Here is a 19,217-nt window from a genome sequence, read left to right on the forward strand (position 1 = left end):
GCTAATTGGGCCCAATTTGGACATTTTCACTTAGGGGTGTACTCACTTTTGTTGCCAGTGGTTTAGACATTTATGGCTGTGTGTTGAGTTATTTTGAGGGGGCAGCAAATTTACACTGTTATACAAGCTGTACACTCACTACTTTACATTGTAGCAAAGTGTCATTTCTTCAGTGTTGTCACATGAAAAGATATAAAAAAAATGTACAAAAATGTGAGGGTGTACATACTTTAGTGAGATACTATATATATATATATATATATATATATATATATATATATATATAAACTGGCTATTAACATTTATAAGTAATCATGAATGAATGAATGATTTGTAAAGCGCTGCAATGCGAACTGAATCGCCTCAAGGCGCTAGATGCATTCTCTGTTGTCAGCTTGTCAGCTTCTTAGAAAAGGAAGGTCTTTAGTTTTTTCCTGAAGGCCTGATGGTTTTCTTCCATGCGGATGTTGGTTGGAAGAGCGTTCCATAGCCGAGGTCCTTGGACTGCGAATCTTCATTCTCCCTTTGCTTTGTAGCGGTATTTGGGAATGATGAGGAGGTTTTGGTTAGCTGATCGAAGACTGCGATTAGGTGTGTAGTGTTTTATTCTCTCCCGGAGATATAGCGGAGCGTTTCCTTGTATGCATTTGTGGGTGAGGCAGAGGGTTTTGAATGTGATCTGATTCTTTACGGTTAGCCAGTGTAGGCTCTTTAGGGATGGGGAGATGGATTCCCAGGGTTTTTTTCCTGTTAACAGTCTTGCCGCCGTGTTTTGGATGAGTTGCAAGCGCGCAAGATGATATTGGGGTAGTCCTACATAGAGCGAATTTGCGTAGTCGAGTCAGGAATTGATGATTGTTCCCACAACTGCCACTTTGTCCTCTTCTGGGATGAAGGGGATGGGTCTACGTAGCAGGCGGAGGAAATGGTGGGATCCGCTAACTACTGATCCTATTTGTGCATCCATTGTCATTCCTGAGTCAAAGATGACTCCGAGACTCTTGGCTTTGGTGCTTGGAGAGATGGTCTGTCCACGGATGGTGGGAGGTGAGTAATAACACCAGAGAATGTTGATCCAGGAACTATCCAAATGTCTTGGGAGATCCGTTGTTGCTGCAACTTGGACTATGTTTTTAAAGGTTTGTTTGCCTTCCTCTGGTATGGGTGTTAAAGAGGAAGTAAACCCTGATGAGTTTACTTCCTCTTTGTTTCCCTGCAAAGGTAAAGCATAATGGGCTACTATGAATCGCTTAGTAGCCCATTATGTGTCACTTACCTGACAAGGGAGCCTGCGATGTCACCACTGTCCCTTCTCCTACGAACCATCCATCTTCTTTCCGGGTATCGTGGCTCCGGCGCTGTGATTGGCCGGAGCCGCGATGACGTCACTCCCGTGCATGCGCGCTGGTGCCGACACTAAGGGCATGATTGCCGTTAGAGATGGCACGCTCAGTGCGCCTGCGCGCCGTTGTCTATGCGCATGCGCCATAGACATCGGTGCCTGTCTTTTGGAAATATCTCCTAAACCATGTAGGTTTAGGAGATATTTTTTGCACCTATAGGTAAGGTAATAGGTAATATAGGCTTACCTGTAGGTAAAATTGGTCTGTAAGGATTTACAACCATTTTAAACTGTCTGTGGATGGTGCCTAGTCAGCAGGTGACCATTCTGTTCAGACAGACTGGCTCTAAGGAGGTATGTCAGTGCATAAAGTGCCATTTGAAATTGAGAAATAGGGTTTGTGTGTTTTAATCTATTGGCCTATTTATTTTTTGTTCTATTGGTTGATCCCAACAGACTCGATCTTTGTTCAAACTAACTGTGAAACTATATAAATAAATGAATATAGAAAGTCTTCTTCTACCAGGACCGACCATCAAAATCAGAAAATGATTTCTGTAAAAAGGGTGTGGAAAGCTGAAGAGGTGGGGCTTGGGACAAAAATATCTGTGTGCTTCCAGGCCCTAATAAAGTCCATCCAGCTCTCAAATGGTAAAAACATCAATCTCAAAAGATTTTTTTTTTTTTTTTATATATATAATTTTTCTATTCTCATAAATATGTTTTCAATGCAGTGTGGGATCCTACAATATTCACTGTTTTATTTTGAGATTTGCATAAATGAACAGGCTTCATTTCCATAAGATCTTTGTGTACGGCTCGTATTCACATGCAAGGCGAGGTCTTGTATCTATGGCAGCCTCCTATTTCCTCATTAAAAATTGGTCTGGGGGATTGACAGCAATATTTTCCATGTAAGTCAGCTATGAGTTTCCGTTACTGCGTGCCTAAAGTGTGCCGTACAGCCCGCAAACTGATTGTTCTCTTCAGATTGGGAAGTTGATCTGATTAGGAAAGGAAGAGGTAGGTAAAATGCAGTTATTGGTTCCCCCAAGGAAAATCATTTGCAAAATCCCAGCATACTGATTTACAGCTGAGAAACTCTCTTTATGTTTTTTTTTTGGGGGTTTTTTTGTATCTAAATACTTTGCCACATAAGAAAAACCACACCGAGCAAAGCTGTATTTGTTTCTATGCTATTGTTAGGCTTGATTTTGTATATTAATAATTTATATATTATATTAATAATGTATCATTGTTAAAGTGTTACTAAACCCAGGACTCTGCATTCACTATATCTGGTCTCCCACAGTACACAGCACGTGGAAATGCAATTATTTTAGTAAATATAAACTGCTAATCAACTTTTCTTATCAGCAGTATATAGCAGTCTTGTGACTTCTATCAGTGTCCGGCCGAGCACTGATTACAGGCGGTCCCCGGGTTACAAACAAGATTGGGTCTGTAGGTTTGTTCTTATGTTGAATCTGTTTGTGTCAGGGCTGGGCTCAGCCCTTCCTTCTCTGAGCTGGCCGCTCAGCTGCCGGTTAATTGCCAGCTCCTATCTCTCTCCAAAGTCACTCAGCTGTTGATGATATCCTGCTCGTCAGTCCTGCCTACGTAAGCCGTCCAGTCCAGGGGATCTCTGCCTTTGCCTTGGTCAACATCACAGAGACGATCTCCTGCGGTCCTGTTTAAAGACTTGCTTTGCTGACATCCCTTCTGGCCCCAGATCCTGCTTGCTGTTTCACTACGTTGATCCCTGACTTCTGGCTTGGCTGACTATCTGTTCCAGTTACTGAACTCTGGCTATGTTTTGACTACGTTTGTTCTTTTTACTTTTATTATTAAACAAGTGTGATTTAACTGTACTTCTGTCTCGGCCTGATTTCATGGTTTCTAACAGTTTGTAAGTCGGAACAGGTACATTTTTTAAGTGTAGCTCCAGCCCAAAAAAATATTTTTAAGCTTTTTGGATAGCATAGGGAAGGGTTAACCCCCTGTAACATTTGTTTTGCTATCTGTGCCCCTGTTTAGAAGATTTCACCTCACTTTCTGTCCCAATGACAATTGGATTTTGAAAATTTTGGGTTGTTGTGGAAACAAGGATAGGTGATAAAGCATCAGTAGAGACACCTTTTTTTCCCCATAATAACTCCTACAGGAGAGAATTTCCCTTCCTAGGGGTGGATTTCATCTCACTTCCTGTTGTCTCCCTCGTTTTGTAATTAAGAGTCGTTTGTAAGTCGGATGTTTGTAACTAGGGGACCGCCTGTATAGCTTGTAGGAGCAGTTTTCATTCTCTTCTGATTGTCCTGTGAGGCTGTATGACTCCTGACACTCTGTTTGGACAGTGTTGATTGGCCCCGTTTCAATCACATGCACCCTCCTAAAAAAACAAAAAAAACCTCTCTAGCAATACACACCAAACTGAGCATGTGCAGAGTGCCCCCAATGCTCTGTACTATCAGGAGATGGATTTGGGACTCTGGAAGAAGGGGAGGGTTTAAAGAAGCCAGGATCAAACAGCCTTTTTACACAATGCAGAGTATTAACCCCTTAGGTTCCACAGTGAGTATAACAAGCATGCTTTACTGCATATACAGACTGATTTTACTGCACGGGGCACATCAGGGCACATGGCACATCAGGGCACGGGGCACATCAGGCCACATGGCACATCAGGGCACATTATGGCACATCAGGGCACGGGGCACATCAGGGCACATTATGGCACATCAGGGCACATGATGGGGCACATGGCACATTATGGTGCACATCGCACATCAGGGCATGGGGCACATCAGGCCACATGGTACATCAGGGCACATAGCACATCAGGGCACGGGGCACATGGCACATCAGGGCACATGATGGGGCACATGGCACATCAGGCCACATGGCACATTAGGGCACGGGGCACATGGCACATCAGGGCACATTATGGCACATCAGGGCACATGATGGGGCACATCAGGGCACATTATGGGGCACATCAGGCTACATGGCACATTAGGGCACATGGCACATCGGGGCACATCAGGGCATGGGGCACATCAGGGCTCTGGGCACATGATGGGGCACATAGCACATCAGGGCACATGATGGGGCACATAGCACATCGGGGCACATAGCACATCGGGGCACATGATGGGGCACATAGCACATCGGGGCACATTATGGGGAACATAGCACATCGGGGCACATGATGGGGAACATAGCACATCGGGGCACATGATGGGGCACATGATGGGGCACATAGCACATCGGGGCACATGATGGGGCACATGATGGGGCACATAACACATCAGGGCACATGATGGGGAACATAGCACATCGGGGCACATGATGGGGCACATGATGGGGTGATGGGGCACATAGCACATCGGGGCACATGATGGGGCACATAGCGGGGCACATGATGGGGCACATAGCGGGGCACATAGCACATCATCAGGGCACATTGTGGGGTCTTACTAGCCAGCATGCAGAGTAGCGCAGGGAGCTTCTGTAGTAATAAGTTCTCTCTCGTGTCATCATGCTGTTCTCCGGCGGCCCCGCCCCCTCCTCTCTTCTTGTCTATACCAGATGATCCTACAAGCCAATTGGTATAGATGAGAAGAGAGGAGGGGGCGGGGCCGCCGGAGAACAGCGTGATGACACGAGAGAGAACTTATTACTACAGAAGCTCCGTGCGCTACTCTGCATGCTGGCTAATCTCGATCCACCCGTCAGGCGCCAGCTGTTGGCGGTTGACGGGTAGATCGCCGCGCACCGCAGATGCGCCTGAAAGTGAAAGTGGCCCAGACTGAGCCATCGGCCCACCGGGAATCTCCCGGTAGTCTCGATGGCCAGTCCATTCCTGCCCATCACAGACACCAGGAGCAAAAGTCATTCTTGCATAGGCACAAAAAATAAAATTTGAAACACTTAAAGCAGAACTTCAGTCATTTTTTCATCTTTCCATCTATTAAATCTTCTGCCCTTGTTGTTTTAACTTTGAATAGTAAAACATTTTTTTGCCAGTAAATACCTTAAAGGGTAACTCCACTTTTGTGGGGAAAAAAATAGCAAATAAAGAAAAAATAATATAGCGCATATAATTGCGACACTAATCATATTGTAATTAAATGTTAATAATAATTACCTTTCCTTTTCAATCTTCAGCCACTGTAATTTTCTAAGAATACATTGCAATATGGCTACCTGGAGCTGTTCTGTACACAGAATGTGTACTGACCACTCCCCAGAAACATCATTTCCTGCTTGTGTGATTGGCTCACCAATTTTTCCAGAAGTCTGCCTAAGATACAAGTCAGATTTCAGGCATCCCCTGCAACAAAAATGTCATATTTAGAGAGATACTTTCAATAGGAACATGTCTAAAGGGATGCAGGCCCAACAGATTTTCTCATTAGTGCCCTGCAGCTGCACACCTGACAGTTAATTATGAAACCACTCCCATTAGACCTACTCAGTACAGAGAAACACAGAGGGATTTCTTCAGTATAATGTCCTGTACACACGATCTTAAAATCGGACGAAAAATACCGCTTTTGACGCGATCGTACGATAATCGGATCATTGGTACTGAGCTTTCGAGAGCCGATCACGACAATTCATCTGAAATTATTCAACCGGACAAGCACGAAAATTTTCCTTGTACAATACCAGATCGTACGATTTTTGTTTAGTCAGTTCAGTTGTCGGCAATACATTACAACACATGACAACAAAACAAAAAAATTACTTTAAAAATATGCAGCCGGCTGGCTGAAGTACACACGCCCGTGCAAACAAACAACGGGACGTATCGCGCGGTGATGTCAGCACGTCGCTCCTACTGACGCGTTTCATCACTAGTTTGCCGTCGTCCTGGGGCCTAATCAGGACGACGTCAGATTAGTGATGAAATGCGTCAGGAGGAGCGACGTGCTGACGTCACCGTGCGATACATCCCGTTGTTTGTTTGCACGGGCGTGTGTACTTCAGCCAGCCGGCTGCATATTTTTAAAGTACATTTTTTTTGTATCTATACGCCTTGTAGGCATTTTTGTTTTTAACATTTAATAAAATACCTAGCAGGTTTTACCTATGGCTACTCTCTGAATTTTTTTCCTCTAAGCCACTTTCATGTCATCACTTATCGAGCTGTGTATGGGCCCAAAGTGGAGGATTCGTCCAACTACATTCCGGATCGGACGGACCCTGTTGATGTGGTGATTGGATCGTTGTTGGGACATCATTGAGAAAAAGGACCTGGCGGGTTATAGCCACAGGCATTTCTAGCCTGTGCAGCTTACAAGCGCACATTTTCTACGGTGGTGGATTCACGGTGTCTGTCAAGCAGAAGTCACGAGTTTCATTGAACTGTTTACACGCTGATTCACTTTCTGCAAATGATTTACCTTTTCTTAGAAATCTGTTTGAAACTTTTTATTGGTACAGAATCACCTACAGAGTTAATAACCTCAGAGTTGGGACTTTGTTTGAATTATTCATTTCATCACTCAATATATGTTTAATAGGTTTAGGTTCACTTGCATATTAATTAGAGCGCAACCATTTTTTGTTTTATTTAACCTTACATCAGAGTCTGCAGAGTCCCCTCTAATGCCCCGTACACACGATCGGACATTCCGACAACAAAATCCATGGGTTTTTTCCGACAGATGTTGGCTCAAACTTGTCTTGCATACACACGGTCGCACAAATCTTGTCAGAAATTCCGAACGTCAAGAACGCGGTGACGTACAACACGTACGACGAGCCGAGAAAAATGAAGTTCAATAGCCAGTGCGGCTCTTCTGCTTGATTCCGAGCATGCGTGGAACTTTGTGCGTCGGAATTGTGTACACACGATTGGAATTTATGACAACGGATTTTGTTGTCGGAAAATTTGAGATCCAGATCTCAAATTTTGTGTGACGGAAATTCCGATGGAAAATGTCCGATGGAGCCTACACACGGTCGGAATTTCCGAAAAGAAGCTCCCATCGAACATTTTCCAGCGGAAAATCAAACCGCGTGTACGGGGCATTACAGTGAAAGGGAACTCTACGAGTTCAGATGTAAAAGGGGAACTCTGCAGATTCAGATGTAAAAGGGGAACTCTGCAGATTCAGATGTAAAAGGGGAACTCTGTGGACTCTGATGTAAAGGGGCAACTCTGTGGACTCTGATGTAAAGGGGCAACTCTGTGGACTCTGATGTAAAGGGACAACTCTGTGGACTCTGATGTAAAGGTGCAACTCTGTGGACTCTGATGTAAAGGGGCAACTCTGTGGACTCTGATGTAAAGGGGCAACTCTGTGGACTGTGATGTAAAGGGGCAACTCTGTGGACTCTGATGTAAAGGGGCAACTCTGTGGACTGTGATGTAAAGGGGGACTCTTGTGATTAGCTTCATATGATTAGAAATGTTTTTGAATAGCAACTTCTATGCATACTATGAAAATAAATTGCTGTGCGATGCTAAAGTGTTCGGGTTTGACTTGAAGAAAAGGCGGGATACCTACCCATGTACCATGTATGTAATCTCATACCACAAGTAGTCTTTATATAAATATTATTTTAAGCTGATTTGTACTTGTAGAACTAGGCCAGAGAGTTGACAGAGTGTTTTTTGCTGGTTTTAATTTAAAATGTACCTTGGTGTTATTTATTAAGGTCTGTACTTTGGAAAATATCCGCCACAGCCTTGGTCCGTGCCTATTCCTGAATGTAACTGATAAGAATGCAGGACAGACAGAGAGCACAAGAAGTTAGAACAAAATGTTATCAATAGTATATTTAACAGACCAAAAGGAACCCAATAAGAGATGTTCATTGCAGAGTTAACATTCACTTTAAGGTATAAACTAAAAAAAAAGTACTGAAAACACGCACTGAGTGATAATACACTGTACTTTTTGTGTTTTTTGCATAGCCCCCAACTGTCCCTGATTTGGGGCAATGTCCCTCTGTCCCTCTTTCCTCCTCATTTGTCCCTCATTTTGGTCTGATCTATATAGTTGTATATAAAATGCACTTTTTATCTTTCAAAAAGTGTTTCCCAGCACTAAACCTTTCAGCTGATTTCTAAATTGCTGCATTTGTACATTTTAAAAGCCAATATAAAGGAATAGTAGTGGTAAAAAAAAAGCCCTTCTGGATTTATTTAACCATTTTTTTTTGGTTAATTCTCCTTTAAGCGGGTGTGGCAGGGGGCGTGCCCTATGCCTATACACGTTTGTTAGTAGGTGTCCCTCATTCCCATCTCAAAATGTTGGGAGGTATGTTTTTTTGCACACACGAAAAATTATATTAGGCCTAAATATTATACAAATTATATTAGGCCTAAATATTAGTTAAAACCCCAAAACATTATAAAACATATTTTCTGAAAGCAGAGACCTTGGAAAATAAAAAGGTGGTAGATCCAATTACTAATCAAGGCCTATTGAGCCCCCCTAGGGCAAGAGAGCCTTGACTGATGGGGGCATGGCCAGGTGCCAGACAAAAGGTAATGATTGGTAGAAACATGGGGAATGGGATGGGCCTGAGCTCAGGGAACGTGTGCCCCAGGGAATTATGGGTCTTTACGAAGAATTGGATGGAAGAGCTGCCCACCCTGCTGCCCCATTTTTCCTCGGTTATGGTATGTCACAGCTTGCTGCAGTTTTTTGACCTTTCCAGCATGTAATGGGCTATGCCCTTGGTGAAAAATTGGAAGTAAGCTGTCTGTCCGGCACTTATGGTAAGGACAGGCCCCACTTCCCTCTTATGGAATTGAGTGCTCACAGTACAACTGTGACTGGCACTAGTTAAATATGTTCACATGTTAAGTGTTGGAATTGAATAAAGCTGTGGCCTTGCCCTTTCCAACCTTATGTCTGTAATTCCCCGTACACACGGTCGGATTTTCCGATGGAAAATGTTCGATGGGAGCTTGTTGTCGGAAATTCCGACTGCGTGTAGGCTCCATCGGACATTTTCCATCAGAATTTCCATCACACAAAATTTGAGATCTGGATCTCAAATTTTCCGACAACAAAATCCGTTGTCGTAAAATTCCGATCGTGTGTACACAATTCCGACGCACAAAGTTCCACGCATGCTCGGAATCAAGAAGAAGAGCCACACTGGCTCTTTGAACTTCATTTTTCTCGGCTCGTCGTACGTGTTGCGTTCTTGACGTTCGGAATGTCCGACAAGATTTGTGTGACAGTGTGTATGCAAGACAAGTTTGAGCCAACATCCGTTAGAAAAAAATCAGTGTATTTTGTTGTCGGAATGTCCGATCGTGTGTACGGGGCATAAGTGTTTTATTTAATGGGGTAAAAGGGCAAGGGTGGTGGGGGATGTGATCCCATTGTGTTACATTAATTTGTACCTAGGCCCATTGCGCCTCAGCAGTCATGTCATATGATATTTGCATAAAAGTTTATCAAGCACAAAATTTCAGTTCATTTCCCTAAAGTTCATTTTAGGGCACACAAACACAATATATTACTCATTTTTTTGGTAAAATATAAAAGATCAGGCTTTTCTGAGTAAATATACTGTATGCTCAACATCTCAAGCTTGAAATTTGATGCATCAGCAAAATTATGACGGATTTCAGTACTCTATATTTTTCATGCTTCAAACGCCCCTACAGCTCATCAGTTTAGAGTCAATCCTAAATAAGAGCCCTAGAAATTGTTGCTTTCTCCCCAGTGTGCACAGTGATATGTATCATATGTATCGCAGGCGGCTTTTTGATACATGAGCACCCGGAAAAGGGGCATTTACACTTGTGTGTGCATAAGGCGGGCTTAAAATTGTGTGTGTGCATGGGGGGGGGGGGGGGGGTTACGTGCTTGGGTGTAACTTTTTTCATTTTTTTTTAACTTTTATTAATACTTTTTTTACATCAGACATCAGGGGTCTTTTAGACCTTCACTGTCAGTGACGTTTTTACAATAATCAATGCATTTTTAATCGCACTGATCGCTGTATTAATGCCAATGGTTCCAAAAAGTTGTCAAAATTGTCCGATGTGTCCGCCATAATGTTGCAGTCATGATAAAAATCGCAGATCGCCGCCATTACTAGTAAAAAAAAATAATAATAATAAAAATGCTATAAATTATCCCCTATTTTGTAGACGCTATAACTTTTGCGCAAACCAATCAATATACGCTCATTGCGATTTTTTTTTTTTTACCAAAAATATGTAGAAGAATACATATTGGCCTAAACTGAGAAAAAATTAGCTTTTTTTAAAAAAAAAAAAAAAAAAAGGGTATATTTATTATAGCAAAAAGTACAAAATATTGTGTTTTTTTTTTTTCAAAATTGTCGCTCTTTTTTTGTTTATAGCGCAAAAAATAAAAACCGCAGAGGCGATCAAATACCACCAAAAGAAAGCTCTATTTGTGGGAAAAAGGACATCAATTTTGTTTGGGTGCAACGTCGCACGACCGCGCAATTGTCAATTAAAGCGACGCAGTGCTGAATCGCAAAAATCGCTCTGGTCAGGAAGGAGGTAAATTCTTCCGTGGTTAAAGGAGTTGTAAAGTAGGATTTTTTTTTTTTTACTTTAATGCATTCTATGCATTAAGATTAAAAGCCTTCTGTGTGTAGCACCAGCACCCCCTAATACTTACCTGAGGTCCTTCTTTGTCCAGCGCTGTCCATGAATATCTCAGCCGTCCGAGATTCTCCTTCCTGATTGACTGAGACATAGCAGCTGCGCCATTGGCTCTCACTGCTGTCAATAAAAGTCAGCTAGCCAATCAGGGGAGAGAGGGGTCCGGGCCTCGTGTCTGAATAGATACACAGAGCTGTGACTGGCTCGGGTGCCCCCCATAGCAAGCTGCTTGCTGTGGGGGCACTGAACAGGAGGAAGGGGCCAGGATCACAGAAGAGGAACCCGAGAAGAAGAGGAATTGGGCTGTTCTGTGCAAATCCAACTGCAACAGAGCAGGTAAGTATAACATGTTGGTTATTTTTAAAGGGGAAAAAACAAGACTTTACAATCACTTTAAACTTCTGCTTACATTTCACTTGCTCTTTTCTAAAAACTCAAAAACTGAAGTTTTTCCTTGTATGTAATGTTAAGGAAAGGGCTGGGGAGTTTGTATAAAATTTACCATAATTAATCCTGTCTGTACTGTACTGGCAGATCTCATTATCAGCTGTAAACTGTTTTTGAACACTGTCTGCCCTAACAAAGGGTTCAAGACCTAAAACACTTGGCCTCTGAATTGTACGTTAATGAGAGAAAACTCAATGTGTTCCCAGACTGTATGGAGATAGACTCATTTTGAAATTGTTTAACCACTTCAATACCGGGCACTTTTGCCCCTTCCTGCCCAGGACAATTTTCAGCTTTCAGTGCTGTCGCAACTTGAATGACAATTGAGCAGTCATGCAACACTGTACCCAAACTAAATTTTCATCATTTTCTTCCCACAAATAGAGCTTTCTTTTGGTGGTATTTGATCACCACTGGGGTTTTTATTTTTTTGCTAAACAAACTAAAAAGACTGACATTTTTGAAAAAAAAGTTTTTCTTTGTTTCGGTTATAAAATTGTGTTTTCTCCTTCACTGACAGGCACTGATGAGGCGGCACTGATGGGCACTGATGAGGCAGCACTGGTGAGTTGGCACTGATAAGGTGGCCCTGATGGGCACTGATGAGGAGGCACTGATATGTAGAATTGATGGGCACTGATAGGCGGCACTGATATGCAGCACTGATGGGCACCAATAGGCAGCACTGACATGCAGCACTGGTGGACACCGATAGGTGGCACTGATGGGCACTGATAGGTGGCACTAACAGGCGGCTGTGATGGGCACTGATATGTGGTACTGATTGGCACTGACAGATGGCACTGATGGGCAGCACTGATGATGAGGTACTGGTGAGGTTCTGACAGGTGTTACTATAGGGCACTGATTGGCAATGTGGTGGGCACTAATTGGCACTGATTGGCACTCTATTGGGCACTGACAGGCGGTCCTGAAGGGGCACTGACTGGCAGCGGATGGGCACCTTTTTGCCAGCTGTGGTGGCACATCTGATGGAGCTGTGCTGATAATCAATGTGCTGATTATCAGCACAGACCCCCCTGACAGGGAGTGCCACCGATCGGCTCTCCCTGTCAGCGCAAACTGAGGAATGCCGTTTACTTCCTGGTTCATGTGATGATCAGCTATGATTGGTCACAGCTGATCACATGGTAAGAAGCCTCTGTCAGAAACTTCTTACCATAATCAGAGATTCGGCGTGTCAGGACACGAAGCGATCGCCGGCTGCACACCCCTCAAAAATAACATATCAACATATAAACATATGAACCTATCAACATATGCAGCATATGAACATCCAGAAAAGTCTGACAAATAGGAGTCACAAGGTCCTTATGGGCATCAACTTCTAGTACCTGCACAACTACTGCAAATGTGTAGGCCTCCAGGTGCAACAAACACAGACTTGGAGACAAACAACTACTTGCAGATACCACCAACCATAATAATGGGAGCCATACCGAGGACAGGTCCCAACTATAATAATGGGAGCCATACCGAGGACGGGTCCCAACTATAATAATGGGAGCCATACCGAGGACGGGTCCCAACTATAATAATGGGAGCTGTACCGAGGACGGGTCCCAAACATAATGATGGGAGCCATACCGAGGACGGGTCCCAACTATAATAATGGGAGCCATACCGAAGACGGGTCCCAACTATAATAATGGGAGCCATACCGAGGACGGGTCCCAACTATAATAATGGGAGCCATACCGAGGACGGGTCCCAACTATAATAATGGGAGCCATACTGAGGACGGGTCCCAACTATAATAATGGGAGCCATACCGAGGACGGGTCCCAACTATAATAATGGGAGCCATACCGAGGACCGGTCCCAACTATAATATTGGGAGCCATACCGAGGACGGGTCCCAACTATAATAATGGGAGCTGTACCGAGGACGGGTCCCAAACATAATGATGGGAGCCATACCGAGGACGGGTCCCAACTATAATAATGGGAGCCATACCGAAGACGGGTCCCAACTATAATAATGGGAGCCATACCGAGGACGGGTCCCAACTATAATAATGGGAGCCATACTGAGGACGGGTCCCAACTATAATAATGGGAGCCATACCGAGGACGGGTCCCAACTATAATAATAGGAGCCATACCGAGGACAGGTCCCAACTATAATAATGGGAGCCGTACCGAGGACGGGTCCCAAACATAATGATGGGAGCCATACCGAGGACGGGTCCCAACTATAATAATGGGAGCTGTACCGAGGACGGGTCCCAAACATAATGATGGGAGCCATACCGAGGACGGGTGCCAACTAGAATAATGGGAGCCGCACCGAGGACAATTCCCAACCATAATGATGGGAGCCGTACTGAGGACGAGTTTCAAACATAATAATGGGAGCCGTACAAATTACGGGTCTCTACAAATGCACATATTTTTCCATAATCAAACCCATATAAGGACCTTGTACCCCGCTGGCTGCCACAACAATGCCACAAGATCCCGGTCCCACCTCAGACCAAAAACTACTGAACAGAGTAAGGGCAGGAGGGTGGGCAATTATCTCAAGTACGCTCTCCTCCGACTGAAGACTCGAGACCCTCCTACAGATCACCTTTCTGCAGCCCCACTCTCTACCGCCCACCCCACCAATCATGTAAGTGCTATTTAATAATGCTCTAAACTGCCCAGCAACAGCTTCCCCATACCAAACCCCTTTTAACCCTGCCGTGGCGGCCCTGCATTTATTGTTTTTCTTTCCTAACTCTGGGCCTTTCTTTATAGATCTGAATTGTGCCATTTCTCTTGCTTTCTATCTAAATACACAGTTTGTGTTAAACTAAATTTATTTAAATACAAGTGCTTGCAAACACCTCCATCCCCAGCAGTGTGCAGCTATTGGCCCAATTTCTCAAGCAAAAGGAATCCTGCTTTGAAACGTATTGATTTTGTGATTTGTGATGCAGCCTGAACAACATTATACATCTCCAGTGCTGTGTAATCTTCTAATTAGGACTGGACTTAGCTTTAAAACAGGTGATTTGCAGTTAGTCTGACAATAGCAGTATCATGAATTACCAATTTTAATCAATACTTGTTTGGTTGTACTTTTATCTATATTTGTGATGCCTGAGCCTTCTGAAATGTTAAATGACTTTATTATATAGAGACAAATCTTGGTTTCTATGTAGAGAAAAAGAACGAGTAATGCCCCGTACACACGGTCGGATTTTCCGACGGAAAATGTGTGATAGGACCTTGTTGTCGGAAATTCCGACCTTGTGTAGGCTCCATCACACATTTTCCATCGGATTGTCCGAAACACAGAGTTTGAGAGCAGGCTATAAAATTTTCCGACAACAAAATACGTTGTCGGAATTTCCGATCGTGTGTACACAAATCCAACGCACAAAGTGCCACGCATGCTCAGAATAAATAAAGAGATGAAAGCTATTGGCCACTGCCCCGTTTATAGTCCCGACGTACATGTTTTACGTCACCGCGTTCAGAATGATCGGATTTTCCGACAACTTTGTGTGACCGTGTGTATGCAAGACAAGTTTGAACCAACATCCATGGGAAAAAATCCTAGGATTTTGTTGTCGGAATGTCCGAACAAAGTCCGACCGTGTTTACGGGGCATAAGTCTGTGGTCAGAGGTGTCAGGACACAAAATTGTCTACATTAGACCCTTAGCATACCTGAGTGTTCCATACAGGGTAAGAGCCTATGTTGACAAACTGTGGGTTTTGGTCGAAGGTGTCAGTTTGAAAAACTTCTAAAATCCTTTAGAATTTAGCGAGAGGTATTACCTGTAGCTGACTACCTATTGACCTGCATTTACCAAAGAATTTATTTATTGTACTTATATAGCGCCATCAATTTACACAGCACTTATACGTAAACATGCATGTTACATATACATTGAACATTACTATGCAGTCCCTGCCCCCAAGGAGCTTACAACCTAAGGTCCCTAACACATTCATACAAACTAGGGCCAATTTAGACAGGATCTGATTAACCTACCAGCATGTCTTTAGATTGTTCTGGGGGTCGGCAAGTAAGGATCGCGGCTTACCTGTCACCTGCCCACAATTGAAAGGGTTGCCAATTCCAGAATTAGGGTGTGCCCAGGCACACCCCTTGTGCACTCCTATGGATACATTAGTGGTCAGTGTAAACCTTCTCATTACATTGGGGCTTGGTGTACAATCTTTTCATTCACACTAGTGGCCAGTGTGAAAGTCCCCCTTACATTAGTAGTCAGTGTAAATCCCCATTACATTAGTGGTTTAATGTGAATCCCCATTACATTGGAGTTTTCTGTCTAATGATGGGTCCCCTCACCTCCCCAGTCCATGGTGTGCAGGTAGTGAGGAGATGATGTGCTGTAAACTTTAGCAACCAATCAGTGAGCAGTAATGATGAGCACTATCCTCTTGCAACCAATTGGTGAGTGGTAAGGATGTCCAGTAACCTCTAGCAACTAATCAGTGTGCAGTATTGATGTACAGTAATCTCTAGCAACCAATCAACAAGCAGAAGTCATGTGCTGTAATCTCTAGCAAATAATCAGTGAGCCATAATGTGTGCTGTAACCCCCAGCAGCTAGTCAGTGAGTGGTAATGATACACTGTAACCTCTGGCAACCAATCACAATCGCTGCCTGATCTGATTCAGTAAACTGATTTTTAGTCTATCTTTATTGTAGACTCTGAGCAGGTGGAGAGCAATATTGCATGGGGGGGGGGGGCAAGAAAATGTTTGCCCAGGGCCCGATCAATTTTAAAGAGGGCCCTACTTATACTTGAACATGGAGGATTGGTACATTGTTACAATAGTTCTGAGGAGTCTTTCGTATCCGTTTAACATTGGGAGTAAATACCTCCCAACTTTTTGAGATAGGAATGAGGGACACCTATCAGCAAAAGTATGCAGGCATAGGACACACCCCTTGTCACGCATCCTTAAAGGAGAATTGTACAAAAAACAAGATTGGTTAAACCCACAAGTGATTTTTTACCACTACTATTCCTTTATATTGGCTTTTGGAATTTACAAATGCAGCAATTTAGAAATCAGATGAAAGGTTTAGCGCTGGGAAACACTTTTTGATAGATAAAAAGTGCATTTTATATACAACTATATAGATCAGACCAAAATGAGGGACAAATGAGGAGGAATGAGGGACAGAGGGACATTGCTCCAAATCAGGGACAGTCCCTCCAAATCAGGGACAGTTGGGAGCTATGGATGTACTTCACAGATGGCAAGTATAACTTGCCACAAATTTGTGGCAGTGTTGAATTGTAAGTCTGTTAACTTGCTGCACATTTTTACTGGCAAGTTGCACACTCACAAAGCACTTGAAGCACAAGTTCTAGTTGACACTTTTCCAATTTGTAGCAAATTTGCGTGGCAAGTCTCTAGCAAGAGCAAAGTTGCAATGGTGAGTCTACAGCAAGAGCTCTGCAAGTTTACATCATGAAAATTCAGTCACAGTGCCCCCTGTGGTGGGATGACTATTGCACAACATACCTGAACCAAAACGTGCAACAGAATTGCAGAATGTTTGCAAAGAAAGTTGATCTGGAGTCATGCAATGCGAACTTGCTGCAATTGTGCAACAAACATGTGGAGCCTGGTAAGTCTAGCAATAACTTAGCAAGTCATTTTCAAACTTGCAGCACAATTGCTTGCTATGTGGGTTATTACTTTATTTATTGTTGAGATGTCAAAGGAATACGAGTGTGCTGATCAGGGGGTGACAGTTGGGGTGCTTAGCAACAGATTTATTGTCTTTCAGACTTTAGGGGGCAAGATTGTGGCCAGCAGGAGTAGAAATTGTCCTGGTATCAGTAGGAGTAAACCTCGCGAATTTGGTATTGGAGGGGAGGAATAGTGCCCCATTGTTGGTATCCTAGGGAAAAATGGTTCCCTCATTATGGGTGTTGGTGGGAGAAATGGTGCCTCATTTTTGGTGTCAGATGACATGTCTCATAGGGGGATGAATAGTGCTCCAAGGACCGGGTAAAGGCAAGGAAAGGGCCACATCTAGCCCGGGGCTGCAGTTTGGATACCACCGCCCTAAATAAGGGTGTAATATATAACATGCTCCTAAAGGCGAACTTAGCCTTTAAACATTACAAACAATGTATTAATTAACATCTAAGAAGTCAAAACAGCATTACAAATTGTGAGCATGGCTAGGAAGGAATATGAAATACTTTGGACAACCTGGGGAAGAACAGAAAAGTAAGTTATATGGCACGATGAACAATGTGCCAGTGGAAGGTCTTAAAGGGGGTTCTAACAGAATTTGTGCCTGCTGTATACACTACACACATATACCATAGTCCTTGTACCCACAAAAAAGTAATTACTGTGCCACAACTGACAGCCTCATAGACACAAATAAACCTCAGGACAAAGGAACATTTTCTTTTTTTTTAGGGCTGTTACTGATTAAAATTTTTGTATTCGATTAATCAATTTTTTTAAAATCGTTTTATCAACTAATTTTGATTAATTATAACACACATACAGATCCAACTACTTTTAGCTGATTTAGCACCGTTGTTATGGCAACGGCCAAAGCAGGACATAGAAGGGGCATGGCTAGGACGTCACACGTCATAATCTCAGCCTTACCGTGCCCATAATCGCAACCTTACCGTGCCCATAATGCAGTCTCACCGTGCCCATAATCTCAGACTTACCGTTCCTATAATGCAGTCTCACCATGACCATAATCGCAGCCTCACCGTGCCCATAATGCTGTCTCACCGTGCCCATAATTGCAGCCTCGCCGTGCCTATAATCGCAGCCTCACCGTGCCCATAATGCTGTCTCACCGTGCCCATAATCGTAGCCTCGCCGTGCCTATAATGGCAGCTTCTCTGTGCTCATAATGCAGTCTCACCGTACCCATAATGCAGTCTCACCGTGCCCATAATTGCAGCCTCACTGTAGTCAGTGTCTGTGTCTGGATTACGCAGTCTGCGGGCATCTCCCGCTGTGTGTCTTGGAGCTGAGTGTGAAAAATTTGGCCGCTCTGTGAGAAAAGTCCCGCCCTCCTCCTAGATCAGCTCGTGTGATACACAGAACACTGCGTCTATCACAGGAGCTGATCTAGGAGGAGGGCGGGACTTTTCTCACAGCGCAGCCAAAGTTTTCACATTCAGCTCCGAGACACACAGCGGGAGATGACCGCAGACTGTGTATGACATATAGTGGAGGAGGAGGAAGGAGTGGAGTGCAGCGCTGCAGCCACAGCTTGGCCCAAAGCGGACCCAGGGCAGGCAGCCTACCGATCAAAAAAATTTTGATTGATCAAAAAAATTAACAATTAATCGAGGAATTAATGGTTAATTTCCGCAGCCCTACTTTTTTTTTAAATATGGAACACTTCACGAATTTGCATGTCATCCTAGCGCAGGGACCATGCTAATCTTCTCTGTATCGCTCCGATTTTAGTATTTGTCCTGCTGAAATGAGGACAACATTTTATTTATTTTTTTTCATTAAATGTTTCTATTACATATGTTTCTATGCATCTGTTGAGACAATGAACACCTTAGTCAGGTCTATGTACAGCATAATTTATAGAGTCCAGTGGTCAGGAGTAAGTAACAAACAAAACAACATATAGAGTGCAGCAGTCAGGATGAGTGCTACATTCACATCAGAGTCCTCCCTTATGTCAAAATGCCCACCATTCCCCTGTAAATCAGAATCCCCCTTACATCCATGTCCTCAGAGTCCCATCTTACATCAGAGCATCCTTACATCCTCAAGAGTGCCCCCTAACATCAGTGCCTCCAGAGTGCC

At 43.6% G+C, this 19,217-nt stretch overlaps 1 non-coding gene across 1 annotated transcript; it reads right to left on the reverse strand.

The window, feature by feature from the left end:
* Positions 1-18,780: 18,780 nt before the first annotated feature.
* On the reverse strand, positions 18,781-18,887 carry LOC141106987 (U6 spliceosomal RNA). The gene has a single exon (XR_012235757.1). It is a non-coding gene; the product is annotated as a U6 spliceosomal RNA (small nuclear RNA).
* Between the last annotated feature and the right edge of the window lie 330 nt (positions 18,888-19,217).

The sequence above is a fragment of the Aquarana catesbeiana genome, linkage group LG08, assembly GCF_042186555.1.
Source record: "Aquarana catesbeiana isolate 2022-GZ linkage group LG08, ASM4218655v1, whole genome shotgun sequence".
NCBI lineage: Eukaryota > Metazoa > Chordata > Amphibia > Anura > Ranidae > Aquarana > Aquarana catesbeiana.